Source organism: Electrophorus electricus, chromosome 7 (genome assembly GCF_041902795.1).
Source record: "Electrophorus electricus isolate QZ-2024a chromosome 7, ASM4190279v1, whole genome shotgun sequence".
In the NCBI taxonomy this organism is placed as follows: Eukaryota; Metazoa; Chordata; class Actinopteri; order Gymnotiformes; family Gymnotidae; genus Electrophorus; species Electrophorus electricus.
This window is the reverse complement of record NC_137503.1, coordinates 1,193,649-1,200,000: the sequence shown is the minus strand read 5'-3', so window position 1 is coordinate 1,200,000 and position 6,352 is coordinate 1,193,649. Positions and strand designations below refer to the sequence as shown.

The 6,352-nt window shown below is 42.1% G+C and overlaps 1 long non-coding RNA gene across 1 annotated transcript; it reads left to right on the top strand.

Moving 5' to 3' along the window:
- Positions 1 to 3,280: 3,280 nt before the first annotated feature.
- Positions 3,281 to 6,105, top strand: LOC145658819 (uncharacterized). Its single transcript, XR_014124730.1, has 4 exons — positions 3,281 to 3,690; positions 3,780 to 3,822; positions 4,772 to 4,860; positions 5,354 to 6,105. It is a non-coding gene; the product is annotated as an uncharacterized LOC145658819 (long non-coding RNA).
- Positions 6,106 to 6,352: the final 247 nt, after the last annotated feature.

Below are 6,352 nucleotides of genomic sequence, written 5' to 3'. Positions count from 1 at the left end.
TTTCCACCCTCTGACACGCAGGTCTCCAGACATTTCTCAGCATGCTTGACTGACATTGCGTCATGGATGACAGCCCACCACTTGAAGCTCAACCCCAGTAAAACTAAGCTTCTGTTCATCCCAGGTACTCCCAACCCTTACCATGACCTCACAGTTTCCTTTGAGAACTCCCTGGTATCACCATCCGAAGCTGCCTGTGGTCTGCGCGTAACTTTGGACAACCAGTTGTTCTCAACTCATGTTTCTAATCTAACACGGTCTTGCCGATTCCTCCTTTGTAACATATGAAGGATTCGACCCTTTCTCTCACAGGAAGCCGCCCAGGTGCTTGTACAGTCTCTTGTGTTCTCAAAGCTAGACTACTGCAACTCCCTACTTGCTGGTCTTCCTCTAAGAGCCATTAAATCTCTACAACTTGTCCAGAATGCAGCAGCATGACTGGTCTTCAACAAATTTACACATGTAACAAGTTTACACATGTTACTCCACTGCTGTGCTCCCTTCATTGGCTCCCTGTAACTCGATGATGAAAAACCTTGATGATTGCCTACCAGCCCCTTCATACATGAGGTCAACCGTGTTTCAGGCCTCATGGAAGACAAGCATCAAGACTATTTTCTGTCCTGGCTCCAAGATGGTGGAATGAACTCCCACTTGCTGTCCGGACAGCAGAGTCCCTTCTATCCTCTAATCTATTCTTATCTATTCATGGAATATTTAAAGGACAACTGACACTGCTCCCATATTGACTGACTAAATTAATACTTATTGTTGGGTATTGTTTATGTTGTTTATGTTGTTTAACAAACTCTAGCACTTATTGTTTAAAGCACTTATCATTGTGTAAGGTAGACCTTATGTATTTTGTACTTCTAGGTATTGTAACGCGTGGCGGCCCGAGTGCCGAAGGGCGAGGGGCAGGATGCACAGACTCCAGTGACATGGATGAACATTTATTAACACAGAAGGACAACGGTGCTCACATGCATTACAGAGGAAGAACATGAACATGAACATGTAACGGTTAACGTTAGACGAACACAATAAACACGTATACGTTTAGCAATGACGAGAAGAACATTAGCCTTAACAGTAACATGTTACATCAACAATGACCAACCATCCTGCACACTATGACGAGGGTTTAAATACACAGACAGGACGAGGTACAGGTGTGTGCAGGCGTGGCCACAAACGAGAACCCTCCCTGTGGTGGGCCAAACCACATGACTCGCGGGAGGCGAGCGTTCCGTGACAGGTATCAGCATTCATCCCTGTACTCTACAGTATTCTAGTTCATTGCTATGTTTAAATGAACAAATGACAAAGCACTTTTGTAAGTCGATCTGGATAAGAGCATCTGCTAAATTCTGTGAATGTAAATGTAAATGTAGTATGGACAATATAATGTAGTGTGGACAGTATAGGATGTAGTATGAACAGTATAGGATGTAGTGTGGACAGTATAGGGTGTAGTATGGACAGTATAGAATGTAGTATGGACAGTATAGGGTGTAGTATGGACAGTATAGGGTGTAGTATGGACAGTATAGGATATAGCGTGGACAGTATAGGGTGTAGTATGGACAGTATAGGATGTAGTGTGGACAGTATAGGGTGTAGTATGGACAGTATAGGATGTAGTGTGGACAGTATAGGATGTAGTGTGGACAGTATAGGGTGTAGTATGGACAGTATAGGATATAGTATGGACAGTATAGGATGTAGTATGGACAGTATAGAATGTAGTATGGACAGTATAGGGTGTAGTATGGACAGTATAGGGTGTAGTATGGACAGTATAGGATATAGCGTGGACAGTATAGGGTGTAGTATGGACAGTATAGGATGTAGTGTGGACAGTATAGGGTGTAGTATGGACAGTATAGGATGTAGTGTGGACAGTATAGGGTGTAGTATGGACAGTATAGGGTGTAGTATGGACAGTATAGGATATAGTATGGACAACTTGCTTTATCTCATTTTCTACCTTTGTTACCCATTGCAGAGTGAAATCATCTGTAATGCAGTTTCTCACATTTTGTTCCAGTGTTCTTGTGGAAATGTACGGTTACGGCTGTACAGTTACGGCTGTACGGTTATGGCTGTACGGTTACGGCTGTACCTCTAGAGTTGGCACGGTGACGAGAGACTGAGCTCAGTTCTTTAGCCTTAGTTCAGAACTTAATAGCAGCAGATGAATGTATTTCTCATAGACATTTTATGGGCTTCTTGCTGTTTCATGTTTCCTCTGAAGGAGCAGGAAATATTTCCTTAAATGATTCATACCATGAACTGCCATTGCGTATACCTTTCATATAAATGCCACGAATATCTTGAAACAAAAAATTAATTATGCTATAGAAAACTACCATTTCTTTTCCCCAGTATGATTTATATTCTCGCTTACATTTTCCAGAAACAATCCAGCCCAAATTCCCAAGACAACTCAACCTGTTCCGGCACTTTTGTTGCACTACAGATTAGCATGCAGTGCTATTTCGCTAATTTGTGATGTGTCGCATATTAACCAGTTTTCCTTAATTACATATTCATAGCATGCAGAGCATTTGCATAACGATGCATTTTGTGCAAGAGCCTGACCTGCCATTGGAGCAAAGGTGCTGCTCTTTCTTTCTAATGAATATGGCATGGCATCTGGGGGAATCCCTTCCGAGTGCACAGCCACTGTGCTGCCCCAGGACCGGGCGCTCGGCAGGCCCACTCTGACCCACTCCACATGGGCACGGAGGTCGCCGACTCCCGACGTGCTTCTGAGCACCGGCGCGTCTGGGTTGCATGTGCCGGTTGGACTCCTCCACCCTGAAGGCGTGATGTTTTTGGTCTGTAAGCCCCTGCAGAGGTCTCTTGTGGTAGTGTGTCATATTTTAACTCTTCTGTGGTAAAGTTAAAACACGTGGCCACTAAGGGCAAGCATCACTGACAAAAGAAATATTTGATGCCTGGAGGAGAAACAGAAAGCAGTTAAATGTCCTGAATCTACTCAAAATAACATCATTTCTTCTATCTCATTATAACATGGGCCTACAGCAGGGTGACCTTCTCATGCATGAAGAAAAAAGTGCATATTAAATGAATGTGTTCACGAGGCCTCCAGGTCAGAGTTTACTACACGTATACTCTGTTAACTACTATCTACGCAAGCTCTTTTCCCTTAGGGAGTGTCAGACTGACGTGTGGGTCAGTTCGGTAGGAGATGGGGTGTTATTAACGGCCCCTAAATAAATCTTCATGTGTTAAATAAATCTCCAGTCCTTAAACCCCATCTGTAAGTGACTCTTGCTCCATTTTGTGACAAAACAGAATCCCAGTTTAACCAGACTAACCCCTGCATTTGAACCACAGCCTGCAGAGCTACAGACACTAGCGCTAATGCAGCTCGAGGAACTTTTGCTTCCTGACAAGTTACTGTAACTTTTGTCACATCCACCTCTTCTCCACGTCTCAGGCTTTCACAGCATTCCCCAGAGCTGACGGACGCGAGCTGCTCAGGCAGCAATTAGTAATGCCTTATTAAGTCTCTAGTGCTGTTTTGTTCCATTTTTGTAGTCCCTGGATGCTACGGTCCATGTTGTGGTGCACATGCAGAAACGGAGGCCCAGACTCGCACACAGATGGCACAGATGTGGTGGAGATGCTCCCTGGCGATTCGCTCACCAGTTTGCTGCGGTCAGCTCTTCGCTACTCTGGGGCGGCAGGGCGGACTCTTTAAACAGAGGGAGAAATATATTTAAAAAATAAAATATATATATTTTCAGGTGGGAAGACGTGCCAAAGCTTCAGGAAACTCACAGACCAACAGTAAGTGTAGGAGCTATTGGATCACAATTAGAATGTTGCATGTAAAAATTCACATTATGCTAAAATATTTATTTTTGTGTTGCCGCAATAATGTACATAGATGACATGATACAAATGGAATGCAAAAATAAATATTGTAATGTACAAAAATATATCTTTTAAATTAATATTTATCGTAATTTTTATTATTATTAGAATTATTATTATTTATGGGAATCTTTTGAAGTGACTGTGTTTGGAGAAAAAGATCTCACTTTATTGCAGCAAAACGTCTTCGTCCTGAAAGATTTTAAAACATGCTGCAGGATTTGTGAAGGCAAAGGAAGATGATGTACACAATATAGCGAACTTTGAAATTTACATCGTATATGTCAGTATATTTACATCATATACAACTGCACATGTTCTAGATAGCACGCAGGAAATTATGCTTAGAGCCCCTGGCTCATGGTAGATTTTTCCAATCTTATCTCATATTTTGTCAGCTTGCCTAAACTTAAATATTCATTCAAAGCAAGATTTTTAGAAAAATATTCAGCTAGCTTGCTTGCCAAAAACTTTAAATTCTTTTAAAAAATCCAACAGCAATGTCTTTCTGTGAAATGATAATTTAAATATACTTGCTTGCTCTTGGACAGAGGGAAAGCATTTTTGGTCTGAGGGTTCTCACAAGAAATAAAGAATGAAAGATCCACAATTGTTACCAGGTCACCTGACAGGCCTGCACAGTTCTCTCTCCTTAAAGTGCAGCTTAAAGGAACCTTTAACTTTAATGGGCACTTTTATCCAGAGCAAATTATAATTATGACTAAACACAACTTGAGTAATTGAGGGGCTTGCTCAGAGTCCCAACAGTGGGGGCTTGAACAAGCAACCTTCTGATTAAAGGTCAAGCACCTTAAGCATTGAGCTACCACTAACACTGTGTTTCTTTACTTTGCTTCTGCAGACAAGGCCATGACACCTTGATACCTTGGAACGAGGTCTTAGAACTGGACCGACACCAGAGTCCTGAAATTGCCCTCCTCTGACACTCAGGTCTGTTTTGACCCCTACTACGGTCGTTTCTTCTGAGCTCTCTGCACTGGCCTTCCAATTTGTTTTGATTTCTGAGGTTTGATGGCAACTTTCTCTGCACTGCTCCTTCAACTCTGAACACTGTTACCAGAGTGACTAACCCAAGAAGCTGATCCAGCAAGTTTTAGATGACCAGTTCCAGGCTCTCCTCACCTGTCTCCTGGACTAAGTACTTTCTCGTGTGAATACTCTGGGCTTTCCAGCTGGCAGTTAGATAAAGACCACTTGCCCTTTGATTAGTGGACGAGATGTGGAATTTCCAGATGGGAATTTACTCTGGAAACCTACTCCTCCTCCTTAGATCTGCTTACATCTCCCCATGAACCACAGTGGCTGGGAGCCCTTTAACCTTTTCTCTCTTTGGTTGCCTCTTCCTCTGGCATGTGTTAGTGATTGAAGGAGGGACCAGAAGATCAATATTTTGTAGATCCCCTTTTCTGTGCTTGCTCTGCAGTGCCGTGGAAAGCTGCGTCAACACCTGGTCGTGATGCTGTTTGAGCTTCCTGTCCATCAGACCCACTTGCCAGGATGAAAGGATGTGCCTCAGGCTAGCTCCTCTCCCACTCAGTGGGCAGCGTGGACCATCAGAACATCTCCAGCTCTTGATGGTTTGTCGGTGTAGGCAGGACATCACAGAATCTAAAACAAGCAGGATCCAGTGGCCCTGTATGTTCTACGTGTCCTGTCATCTCAAAGACCGCCCTTGTATGCTGTCTCAGGGTGCATGGCTTCCAGTGAGCTTTATGGTTGCAGATCTGGCATAGCTGTCCTATTCCTCCGGCAGCACTGGGAAAATGGCTGCGTTTACTCTTATGCCACTGAGGGAGACTTTGCATTAAGCTCAAAAATGTACAGAAAGAAACTGAATGCTGCTATTATGGAGGTGGGCTTTTAATGCACAAAGGTGTTGCATTCTGAATGCTTATCCTAACTTGAATTATAAACACAGTTGATGGTTTTTTTTTTTAAACTTTGTCCAGTTTGCTTGTTTTTGTTTTTCTTTCATCATTTTGTCCATCACATATTTTCTTTTCTGTTTTTTTAATTTTTATCTTTGACTCATTTCTTACAGTTTTTCTGTTACTTTGGAACATTTCTCAGATCAGAACTGAAATTCTTGTAACTATTATCCAGAGATTGCTCAACCTCCACATCATCTAGTGCACATCATAACAACAATTTCTAATTCTTTTGAACAAATATCAAAGGCTTTGGCACATTCATGCCAGTGATGATATACTACTGCCTGCTGCTTCTTACATTAAAGATTATGTCATGTTGATTATGTCTTGTTGATCAAAACTCAAAGGGGAAGGTGTGAGGTATCAGATCAACCAATGATCCTCCAGATCTCTATTATAGACCATTATATAATTAATTAAACTGTTTTTTAAATAAATATTTTGGGACATAGTGTATAATGGAACTGGAATCAAGTGAACTGTCACATGAC